The 11,765-nt window shown below is 44.5% G+C and overlaps 1 long non-coding RNA gene across 1 annotated transcript; it reads right to left on the reverse strand.

Annotated features, from left to right (window-relative positions):
* Positions 1-7,272: 7,272 nt before the first annotated feature.
* LOC310702224 lies at positions 7,273-9,408 on the reverse strand. The gene is made up of 2 exons (XR_014523375.1): positions 7,928-9,408; positions 7,273-7,815 (listed from the first exon to the last, which is right to left on the reverse strand). It is a non-coding gene; the product is annotated as an uncharacterized lncRNA (long non-coding RNA).
* Positions 9,409-11,765: the final 2,357 nt, after the last annotated feature.

Consider the following 11,765-nt stretch of genomic DNA (forward strand, 5'->3'; position numbering starts at 1 on the left):
ATCAAGAGTTCTTTGATAGGAGTACTGTGTCTTTTGGAACAGAGTCACCTGTTATAGTGATTTTTTTGCACACTGAGGAATAAGATAACCACCCTAAACACCGATACCTAAATTAGGCTATGCGTCTATGCCATCCTGGTTGAAAAGGACCAGTGCTCCCCCCCCCCCTAGAAAAATAGGTGCTGGTTCTCACCATGAAGTTGTTACAGTAAGTGTCACACTTTTAAACCAAAATAAAAAGAGGTGCTGGTATTGCATGCCCCTGAGTACCCCATTTTAAAAAGCGTTGAAAATGATTATTTTGTTTCAGGTAGGAAACTGACAGGCACTTTCCTACGTTCTTTTCTAAATGCTCATACATTGTTTTAAACCCCCTCCAAGTGTCACTCCCCTGCTCATTCTGCTGAAACCTCTGCCATTGTTTACAATTGCCACTTTCCCCACTCAGTTTCCCCACATCCCAGCAGTACTTGAACCTCTTATTTAAAACCGCTAGTGTTGTGCAACCCACCTTCTCTTTTGCTCCCCTCCCCCACCCTGACTTCATGCAAATCCAGGATCACGGCAAAGCTTTACAAATCCTGCATTGCATGATGACGGCCTTACATTTTTATGTATATAGGAAGACAGATGTGTGCAGCAGCATCAGTAGTAGTAAGAATGTTGTCAGGCTGCAATTCGTATGGCCACCAGCAGGTGGCCATGCAAACTGCAGCATGGCAACAGAACAGTAGACAGCTGGCCGAGGCAGACAGACAGCAAGCACTCTTAGAACAGAATAGAATAGAATAATAATGCTCACCCAAGACTACCACCAGAATGACAGTCACAAAGTCTGCTACTCAGGGGTACTCTCATGTCATCAAAATTGGTAGGGTGGTTAGAAGAAATAGGGATTCTATGGAGATCCAAAACTGGGCGAACTGCATTTTCCATGTTAATGCTCATGCAGTGTAGGCTAAAGCCGAAGATCCTGATTTCCCAAATATGCTAATAGGGTCTGAACTGGTGGTGACTCGCTATGAACTAGACCGTGGGTTCGTGGTGGAGAGCTTGATGAAGATGTCGGCCCAGTGTGCTGAAGCTGTGAGAAAAGTGAGAAAAGAAGGGAGCTTCGACCACATGTGGTGGACCTGTGAAAAAAATATAAAAAAATTGGGAACGTGTATATAATGAATAAAAAAAAATATTTAAATACACTTTCTCTAAAAAACCGGAAGCCCTCCTTTTGGGAATAATTGGGGATGAAATTAAAAAAGAAGATCAGACACTATTCCAATATGCGACAGTTGCAGCCAGGATTTTAATAGCACAAAAATGGAAGAACCCAGATATCCCAACTATTAAAGATTGGCAAATAAAACTATTTGAATATGTTGAACTAGTAAAAATGACCCAAAAAAATAGATTCCATAAAGGTACAAAGTTTATTAGTGATTGGAGTAAATTCATAACATACATTGAAGAAAATTTCAGAAATTTAAAAACCACAGCGGGTATTACATAAATCTTACGATGTGTTCAGTTATAACTATGAAACTGCAGAAAAGGAAGACTTATTAAGAAGCCCGAAATTGGGAGGGAGGGAGGTCAACATGCGTATATAATAGAGATATTAATAAGATGTTGGACTATTTTTTTTTGAAAGATTGTAATGGAAAATTAGGCAAGATTATGTTGTGTAATTTAGGTTAGTATTTGTTGTGTATTTGTTGTTTACTATTGTTTATGAAGGAAAATGTATATATATATAAAAGAAGCTGTGAGAAAAGTGAATTCCATGCTAGGGATCATTAGGAAAAGGACTGGACATAAAACCGTCTATATCAGGGGTTGTCAACCTGGTCCCTACCGCCCACTAGTGGGCGTTTCAGGATTCTAGGTGGGCGGTAGCTGAATCCTCCTTCCATCGAGCACCAGTGGGTGGTAAGGAAATTTTACCCTCAAGAAAGATGTACCGTATTTTTCGCTCTATAACACGCACCAGACCATAACACGCATGTAGTTTTTAAAGGAGGAAAACAAGAAAAAAATATTCTAAACAAAACAGTGGATGTATGATTTTTGTGGTTCATGCTGTGGCCACAGACATGTGATCTGACGGTGAGTTTGGGGTAGCCCAATGCAAAAATCCTGAGGATCCATGTGGATCCATGCTAAAGTCGCCCTAAAGTCGCAGGGGCGCTGGGGGAGTGAACAGGAAGCAGGAGGAGGAGAACAATCCCTCTCTCACACACAGACACACGGAGTATCAATCCTAAAGTCACAGGAGAGGCAGGGGCGCTGGGAGTGGGAAGCAAGAGAAGGAGAACGATCCCCCCCCCTCTCTCTCTCTCTCTCACACACACACAGTATCAATCCTATAGTCGCAGGAGAGCGTAGGGGCTGGGAGTGGGAAGCAAGAGAAGGAGAACGATCACACACACACACACACACACACACACACACACACACACACAGTATCAATCCTAAAGTCGCAGGAGAGCGCTGGGGCGCTGTGAGAGAGAACAGGAAGCAGGAGGAGGAGAACGATAGCTCAAGCACACACTCACACACACACAGCCCCTACAGTGGCTGATCCAAAATCGGACAGCAAAAAACTGCAGGCAGGGACAGAGAGCACGGGGTTGTTTTAAAACAGCCAGCGCCGCTCTGCTTTTTCCCCTCTTCGGCTAGGCTGGCTGAAACGTTTTGCTGCTAGATAGCAGCTCAGTGAGGAGAGAGGGACAGAGAGCACGGGGTTGTTTTAAAACAGCCAGCGCCGCTCTGCTTTTTTCCCTCTTCGGCTAGGCTGGCTGAAACGTTTTGCTGCTAGGTAGCAGCTCAGTGAGGAGAGAGGGACAGAGAGCACGGGTTGTTTTAAAACAGCCAGCGCCGCTCTGCTTTTTTCCCTCTTCGGCTAGGCTGGCTGAAACGTTTTGCTGCTAGATAGCAGCTCAGTGAGGAGAGAGGGACAGAGAGCACGGGGTTGTTTTAAAACAGCCAGCGCCGCTCTGCTTTTTTCCCTCCTCGGCTAGGCTGGCTGAAACGTTTTGCTGCTAGATAGCAGCTCAGTGAGGAGAGAGGGACAGAGAGCACGGGGTTGTTTTAAAACAGCCAGCGCCGCTCTGCTTTTTTCCCTCCTCGGCTAGGCTGGCTGAAACGTTTTGCTGCTAGATAGCAGCTCAGTGAGGAGAGAGGGACAGAGAGCACGGGTTGTTTTAAAACAGCCAGCGCCGCTCTGCTTTTTTCCCTCCTCCCCGGCTCCGCTCCGCTTACACCCGCTTTGCAGTTTCAAAGAGAGCCACGGACTGCTTACAACTGCAGCGGATTCCCCTGCCATCCGTAGGCATTCGCTCCATAACACGCACAGACATTTCCCCTTACTTTCTAGGAGGAAAAAACTGCGTGTTATAGAGCGAAAAATACGGTATTAGTGGGTGGTAGGTATAAAAAGGTTGACTACCCCTGGTCTATATAATGAGTTGTACAAATCTGTGCTGCAAGTGCACTTGGAATAATATGTACAGTTCTGGGTGCCTTCTCTAAAAGGTGATGTTATACATCTTGAAAAAATTCAAACAAGAGCCAAAATGTTTTGGGTTTTTTTGGCCCAAAAAATATTGCATTGATTTTCAAGTTTTTACAAATTGGTCTATTTATTTATTCATTCCCTAGCCACTCTGGGTGGCTTCCAACAAGAAATTATAAATATATTAAAACATCAGTTATTTAAAACTTCCCTAAACAGGGCTGCCTTCAGATGTCTTTCCCCCCCAAATCTGACTTCTTGCACACCTTCCTGGATGTGTCAATGGTTCTCCTTAGTGTTGCATCATATTCCCCAATTCTTTCTAGTTTATCTTCAAATATAACAGATGTTATTACATTACATTACAATATATTTTCTTTTTAACTTAATTCCTTTTCAGACAACTATCCATCGATTGATTCCTGCATGTATATTAAGTTAACATTTCCAATTTCAACAAGGGAGGTTACTTATCAGATTGTCAATCCCTGCTAAATCTTTAATTAAGATTAACTAACATAAAATAAAACTTCTTCTCCTTCCTTCTGTGTGTGCAGAGACATAACAATCTTCTTGCTGCTCAGCTCCTTTGTCATAGATCACACGTGATCTGTAGTCCTTTTTCCAAGATGTTTAAGAGAATGGAGCAACTGCCCGATGAGGAAATGTTACAACATTGGGAATTTTAAATTTGGGAGGGAAAGTATAAGATTAGGCAAAGAGTGAAGAAAGTGGAAAGATTTTCCACCCTCCTCATAATACTAGAAACTGGGGCCAACCAATGAAAAGCCAAAGAAATCCCATGGTGCCTGGTTAAATTGTGAAATTCTCTCCCACAGGAGTAATAGCCACCAAAGTGGCTTGATGAAATGTAAACAAATATTGAAGCATGTTTTAAGCACTGCAGCTATATCGCCTACGAATTTGTCTAATTCCCCTTTAAATGCATGATCTGTGATGCATTTCTGATGACATCTTTTTTTAAAAGCCTTTTAATATATTTTTATGAAAGATTTCTTCGTTTACAAAAATACGTGCGTTGTCTCTTTTTTCAAGTTGCTTTTTCTACAGATCAGTTTCATTTGTTGTGAGACGTTAGTGTTGCATACAGTGTTAGGTTAGGAAGGAAAGAGGGGGAAAGAGGGGGAGGGGAATGGTGTGTGGGGTGGGATGGCAGTGCTTCCATTCTTCTACTTAGAGTATGTGTGGGGTTTTGTGTCAATATCACTCTTACTATTCCCTTGTGGTATTTCCTTGGTGGTGAGAGAGGCTGGGGGTGGTCTAGGGGTGTAGTTGGTTGTCTTTGATTGGCTGTAGTGAATTTGTTTTTGTGTGTAACAGGGTGTGTGTGTGTGTGGGTGTTTGGATCAGGTTAACCAGTATGTTGTCAGTAGATTCTTGTTGTTGTCTTGTTGGGCTGTGTATGTGATCAAGGGGAACCATTTCAGGGTTTTTTTGATGACAACTTTAAAAACCATTGTTAGCTTAGAGGACGAATCACCAAGAAGTTATGCAAGAACTAACAAGTTAGCCATATTTCCTGGTGAGACATCCTCTAAGCTAATGCAGTAATGCTTTTAAATGATCTCATTTAAAAATCACAAATGTAAAACAGGGACAGTTAAAAAAAGAAAGTGAGGGACAAGGGTTAAAAAGAGGAGCTGCCTCAAAGAATAAGGGCAGTGGAGACCTTTGTCATTCTGTCTTTGGGTTAGTCTGTAAAAAAAACCTCTGGACTCTTACACTAGGCTTGGGTTTTCACATGTTGTTTATGCTTATGCTTCTCTGCTTCTTTGACATGTTTGGTTGTCTTCATATGTGAGCTGTGGAAATAAAAAGGTTTCTAGATGAGTCTGTTATATCTCTTGACTTTGAAACTCTCCTAAGAGTTGGTGGTTTCCTCTTTTGGTCACCCTCACCCACAATCAGAAATAGCGAAAGGGAGAGGTAAGTCATGGTGAGACAAAAGAGCGTGATGTTTATTAATTAGTAAGGAGAGTGGGGGGGAAAAGATGGCGAACGGCACTTAGTTAGCGTGAGTGTGAGCTCCCTGATTTATCTTTAGATTGTTTTAATGAATATAGAAACCTATTATCTTTTAGCTTTTAACTTTAGTTTTTAGTTTTTTTTAGTTTAGTTTTAAATTAGTAAGTAGGAGGACGTCTCCTTTTATCGGGGAGTCAACCATTGACCTTGAAACTGGGGTGGCTGCATGAAGAGAGAAATGACTAAGCAATTATACAGCTCTGCTTGTGGGAGAGGAATTGGGAAACGTACCAGAGATTCCGGGGATTTAGACGACACAGAGGAACTGAGATGCCTGCCTCTTGCTAAACAAACAAAAATTAGTGAATCTGAAAGTACAAAGGATATTTTCAATATTCCGGTTTCTAACTCTTTCACACTGCTAGCAGAGATGAATGACGAGGAAACCATTGTGAAAGAACCTTTTGATAACCTGCCTACTAAACCTTCGAGCAATAATAATACTGGCATCCACTTGAATGACTGCACTAGAGCCCGTGAAAGCTGCATTGATGAGATACTATTTGAACATTCGACTACTCTAGACCTAGTTGCTAAAACAGTGGACTATATCTTTAAATACATAAAAGACATCCGAGGATCCTTGGAGAAGATTATCTCGCTTGTATCCCTACCAGGTAAAGACAGTTCCCCTGATGTACCACCTGAGATGAAGCCCTTACAAATGCCCAGAGCACCCGTTTTACCTCATACCTCCTGTATAATTCCTCAAGCTGCTGGCAATCAGAAAAGTGAGCAAAGTGAGCAAAATAAGAAGGAACAACACTTTGCATCTCCCAACAAACTGCTGCTGCAAGCTACCAAAATCTGCCTAACGGTTTGCCCCTTTAGAGGCAAGGTGATAAACTGGCATTATAAGAGTGATATAAGGAGACACTTAGCGGAGCTTCTGAGGGTAATCCCTAGCTCTATTGACCTGAAGCATACAGATCATATTAGCAGCAGACCTCAGAGGCAGAGAGTGCTGCTCTCCTTTAAAACCAAAAAGCTCCCTGCACTTATTATGTCCTCAAGAAGCCTTCTAATTAACGATGGAATCCTTGCTACAAGAGTCGGAGTAGCCCCAATCCCATTCCTACTTGCGTGCAAGCAGGAGGGGGCACGGATCGCTCAGCTGGGAAGGGAGGCTTCCCGTTGCCTAACTGAGAGGTCCCTGCCCTCTCCTGCTTACACGCAAACTCTGATAGGCAGCGTGACGCCTCCCTTCACAGCTGAGAGATCCTCGCCACTCCTGCTTGCACGCTAATAGGAGTTGGGAGGCTGCTCTGATAGTCAGCATGAAACCTCCCTTCACAGCTCAGTTGCTGGCGTCAGGGAAGGTGGAGGCAGCCCGGAAGCTGCATCTTCCTGCACCACCATCATATGGGGACCTCTGAGCAGCTCCTGAAGCCAGCCAGAGCCAACTGCTCCAGGCTGCTGAGACTGCTGCTGCTGCATTTCCCGGGGACGTTAGATGAAATCCGGGGACATTCTGGGGATGGAATTTTCCCCGGGACATGTTCCAAATCCCCGGGAAACGGGGATGTCTGGTAACCCTAGCTTAAAGTGGAGTCCTGATTATTGCCTTCCTGGGGCAAGGCAGGCTCCCATCTTGCCCATCAACTGATGAGAGGTAAGAACCACTCAAGGAGGGGAGAGCATGAGGTTCAAGAGGTTCGAGCACAACGGAGTCACTCAGTCCCAGCAATGATGAGAAAGCACTGCTTTCAAATAGATTCAGATTTTAAATAGATTCAGATTTTATTTCAAGGTGCATCATGACAGCTGACAAACAAGACAAGAAAAACAAAACAAAAGGGTTATTGAGGGTTGCACCCTGTCTTGTGCCTCCACAGAGTTTTACCCATGCAGATAAACACCACTCTTTTCATGTCATTCTAACCACTCTAGCTAACCACAAGGCTCTTCATATTGATTACATAGGAAACATCTGCATAACCACTTCCTGTATAAAAAGTAGGCAGGGCAAAAGCACTTCTCTCTCTTTTTTTCATAGAGTAAAAAAAGCCCCGACTTCCCTCCCCCCCCTTCTCTCTCTTTCGCTCTTGCCTATGGCACATACTAGCCATAGCAAGCACTGCATAAGCAAATCAAAATGGTGTCTTCCTTGCCTCTGTCTGTTTTAAGAAAAGGTCTTGCATTCACCATCTCGTATCCCATGGAAGCCACCTCTCCTCCCCACGGCTGTTCTCTGAAGCAGACCCCACAGTCCCTTGAAACTTTCAAAAATGGAAGTTGAAAGGAGCAGCGTGAGGTGGCTTACAAAGGGCACCATTTGTCAGTGGCTGCCTGGTGCCTCTTGGGAAGTTTGCAAGGGAGTCCCAAAGGCAGCTGCTTTTCTGTCCTCCTGATTGCAATACACAGGGAAACAGGAAGCTGACTTTTACAGAGCCAGGCAAATTGATCCGTCTACCTCAGTATTTTCCGCACTGACTGACAGCTGCACTCCAACATTTCAGCCAGAGTTGAGGAAGGTGTGGAGCAACAGTGGTGTGGGTTGGAGAAGGGGAGATGGCCTATGGAGAGCCCTGAGGGCTAGTCAAGCATACTCCACAACTAGGGGAGCGGATGGCTCTGTGGTCTCAACTAAGGATGTCCAAGAGGTCGATCGCAATCTACCAGTGGATCATGGGGGTGTCCCAGGCTGTAGTTTTGTAAGTGATCTCCCTCTTGCTCTTAAGTGATTGCTACGTGCCCCACCCCCGCTTTGAGAGGTTGATTTCCTTGCCTGGGTGGCAGAGTTTGGGAAGGCAGGAGGTAAGCTGACTGTTGAGCGACTGATTTAACACACTCCTCCTCCTAAAACCAACCTGACGAATCCTTTCCAAAAGATGCTCAACAACTTTGGCTCCCCCCCCCCCCCAAATCATAACAACTTAACTACTGGCAATGACAATGGGTAGATCACAACCAGTCTTTTTATACTTTGAGTAGATCGCAGTCCCTTGGGAGTTGGATGTGCCTGGTCTAAACCACTGAGCTTCTTGGACTTGCTGATCAGAAGGTCAGCAGTTCAAATCCCTGCGATGGAGTGAGCTCCTGTCGCTCCATCCCAGCTCCTGCCAACCTAGCAGTTTGAAAGCACACCAGCATGGGTAGATAAATAGGTACCTCTGCGACGGGAAGGTAAATGGCATTTCTGTGCACTCTGGTTTCCGTCACGGTGTCCCACTGCACCAGAAGTGGTTTAGTCCTGCTGGCCACATGACCCAGAAAGCTGTCTATGGACAAACGCCGGCTCCCTTGGCCTGAAAGCGAGATGAGCACCGCAACCCCATAGTCGCCTTTGACTGGACTTAACCGTCCAGGAGTCCTTTACCTTTTACCTTTTACCCCACAACTGACACATTTTAAGCTGGATATTGTGGATCACAGAAGCCAATCCCAGCTTCTGTTTTGATCCCGGAATATCCCATGAAGACTAGCACCTTGGCATGAGTCAGCAAGGCTGCGTCTGACCCTGTGGATGAGCACCAGACCACCTTCTGGGAGTGCTCTGGCGATCATCAAAGGGTCGTGCCAAAGCGCCTCTGGGAGGCCATGCTGGCCAGGGATGGGGAGGAGGCCATGGCCATGGAGGAGGAGGTTTCAGCCACAGAGGAGGAGGACAGCAAAGGTTTGAAGGTGGAGGGAGCAAGGAAGTGGGCAGGGAAGAGAGGGGTGGGTGTTGGTGGGCATGAGCAATGGTCTGGTGAGATGGTGTGGGGTATCCCAATTTGCCCTCTTGAAATGTTGGAGTCCTGCTGATTTCACATGATTCAAAATCACATTATAAGGGATTATTAATATGACCAGAATGTAATTGAAACTACAGTAAGGAGATTTTGGAATGCAGAAATAAAGAAAATCATCAAACCATAAAATCTAGCATGCGGGGGCCCACTTTATCTAAAAAATACAATTTCACATCTGAACGATTAGTGTTAATAATTGTATTATATATAGTATTGTTATAATGAGGCTATTGTTGGATTGTAATTGAAAACTAATAAAAATTATTATAAAAAGCATTATTTTTTATATTTTATTATTATAAAATCCTGTTCTGCTTCTTGAAGGCTTTGACAACATCAGAAACTGCAGAAACTGGCTGCTGGATTGATGCCAAAAGGAGGTAAAAAGAATAATTATGCAAGATAGAATGAGCCTCATAGAAAGTGGAGGGAAAGAAGTTTTTCTCCCTCTCTCATAACACCAGAACTCTACGGAAACATCCATGGAAGCTGAATATTGGAAAATTCAGAAGGACGCAAAGTTCGTCTTCATCCAGCGCATGGTTAAAGTATGGCGCTCTTTCGCCCAGGAGGCAGTGATGATCCCCCACGTGGATGTCTTCAAAAGAGGGTGAGAAAGGTTCGTGGGGGAGAGGGCTATGGAGAGCTCCTAGCCATGAGGTCTGTGCTTTGCCTCCTTCTGAGTCACTGGAAACTGCAGATGGACAGAGAGCTCTTGTGAATTTCCCACAGGCATCTGGGTGGCCCCTGTGAGAACAGGGTGCTGGACTCCATATGCCCTTGGCCTGATCCAGCCAGGCTCTTCTGACGTTCTTATAGTCTTATGAAGCTCAGTTTAATAAACAGTCCTCATGCTGAACCAGAGGGGAATTCAGGGAAAAGGAGAGACAAGGAAGGAAACCCCACCCCACCCCCCTGTTGGCTTCAAACCAACTACTGCAGTAACAATTGCAGGAAATCAGTCCCATTTCCAGAAATCCAGGAAATTTAGTAGCAGCTGCTGACAATAGGTCTGTATAAGGAAATTTGGCACCACCTAAAAACATTAGTGACAGCTGGACCATAAAGAAGGCTGTTCGCCGAAGAATTGATGCTTTTGAATTATGGTGCTGGAGGAGACTCTTGAGAGTCCCATGGACTGCAAGAAGATCAAACTGATCCATTCTGAAGGAAATCAGCCCTGAGTGCTCACTGGAAGGACAGATCCTGAAGATGAGGCTCCAATACTTTGGCCACCTCGTGAGAAGAGAAGACTCCCTGGAAAAGACCCTGATGTTGGGAAAGATGGAGGGCACAAGGAGAAGGGGACGACAGAGGATGAGATGGTTGGACAGTGTTCTCGAAGCTACCAGCATGAGTTTGACCAAACTGCGGGAGGCAGTGGAAGACAGGAGTGCCTGGCGGGCTCTGGTCCATGGGGTCACGAAGAGTCAGAAACAACTAAACGACTAAACAACAACAAAAGAAACATGGTTGCTTGGTAAGTTGAGGTACATAATTATAATCTGCTTTAATATTTTTACTTTTGTATGTTTTAAATTAGGGTTGTGTTTTTTCTGATTTTATTGCTTTATCTTTTTGTATACTGCTCTGAGGGTTTTACAATAAAGTGGTGTGTGAATCTTATGATTCCCAGGTTTGGGGAGGCAGAAACAGGGACTCTCCAGTGCATGAGTAGGTTAGGTTTGTCACTTTCAAAAAAATAGTGAATTCTTACTGCATGGTGCTACTTAACCATTTTACATGGAGCAGATTTTGGGCACCTAAACGCTTGCCATCTTTTGTGAAACCTTGCACTGGCTGCCTCTAAAACATTAAGATCTTTCATTACTTTTAAAATCTCATTGTCTTTTGCATTCCTCCCTGAAGAGGCTCCATAAAATTATAGAAGCCAATGCTCTTTTCAACTTTCTCCAAGCATTTTCTTTTGCTGTAATACCTTCCTTTCCATAGCATTTTCTCTAAAGTAAGCTTGTCACTTGTTAGTCTCAAACTCAGCAATAGCCAAGTTGCCAACTGGCACCAGGACTTCAGCAGCTGTGTCTCCTTCTGCACATTGAGGGTGACCGCATTCCCCACTGGGAGGTCCTGCCCTTTGTTTGTGGGATTGATTTTAAATCATGCTAGAAATTCTTTTACACTTTGTGCCCAAGAATGCCTTCAGCCCCTGAGAGGGTTGCACTGTTATCTGAAGCAAGGCAGAAGACCTTGGGCAATTGAAACCATCTCTAGATTCAGGCTGGGGGGTGAGATTAAAGGCTGGGTGGGGCTGGAGTCAGAAACTGTTGACTAGGACTTCGCGGGCAAGGACGAGGAGGCGGGGGAGGGGAGGAGGAGGAGAATATAAATAGCAGGAACCAGTCGCTTTGAAAACTCTTTCTGTTTTGCTTCTTGTGGGCTTGGTCAGCAGCAGATACTTACTGTATTCCTACACTGCAGAACCTGGCACTGAATTGATTCTGCCAGAAGGTAAA

This window comes from Podarcis liolepis, assembly GCF_965112155.1.
Source record: "Podarcis liolepis genome assembly, chromosome: 2".
NCBI lineage: Eukaryota > Metazoa > Chordata > Lepidosauria > Squamata > Lacertidae > Podarcis > Podarcis liolepis.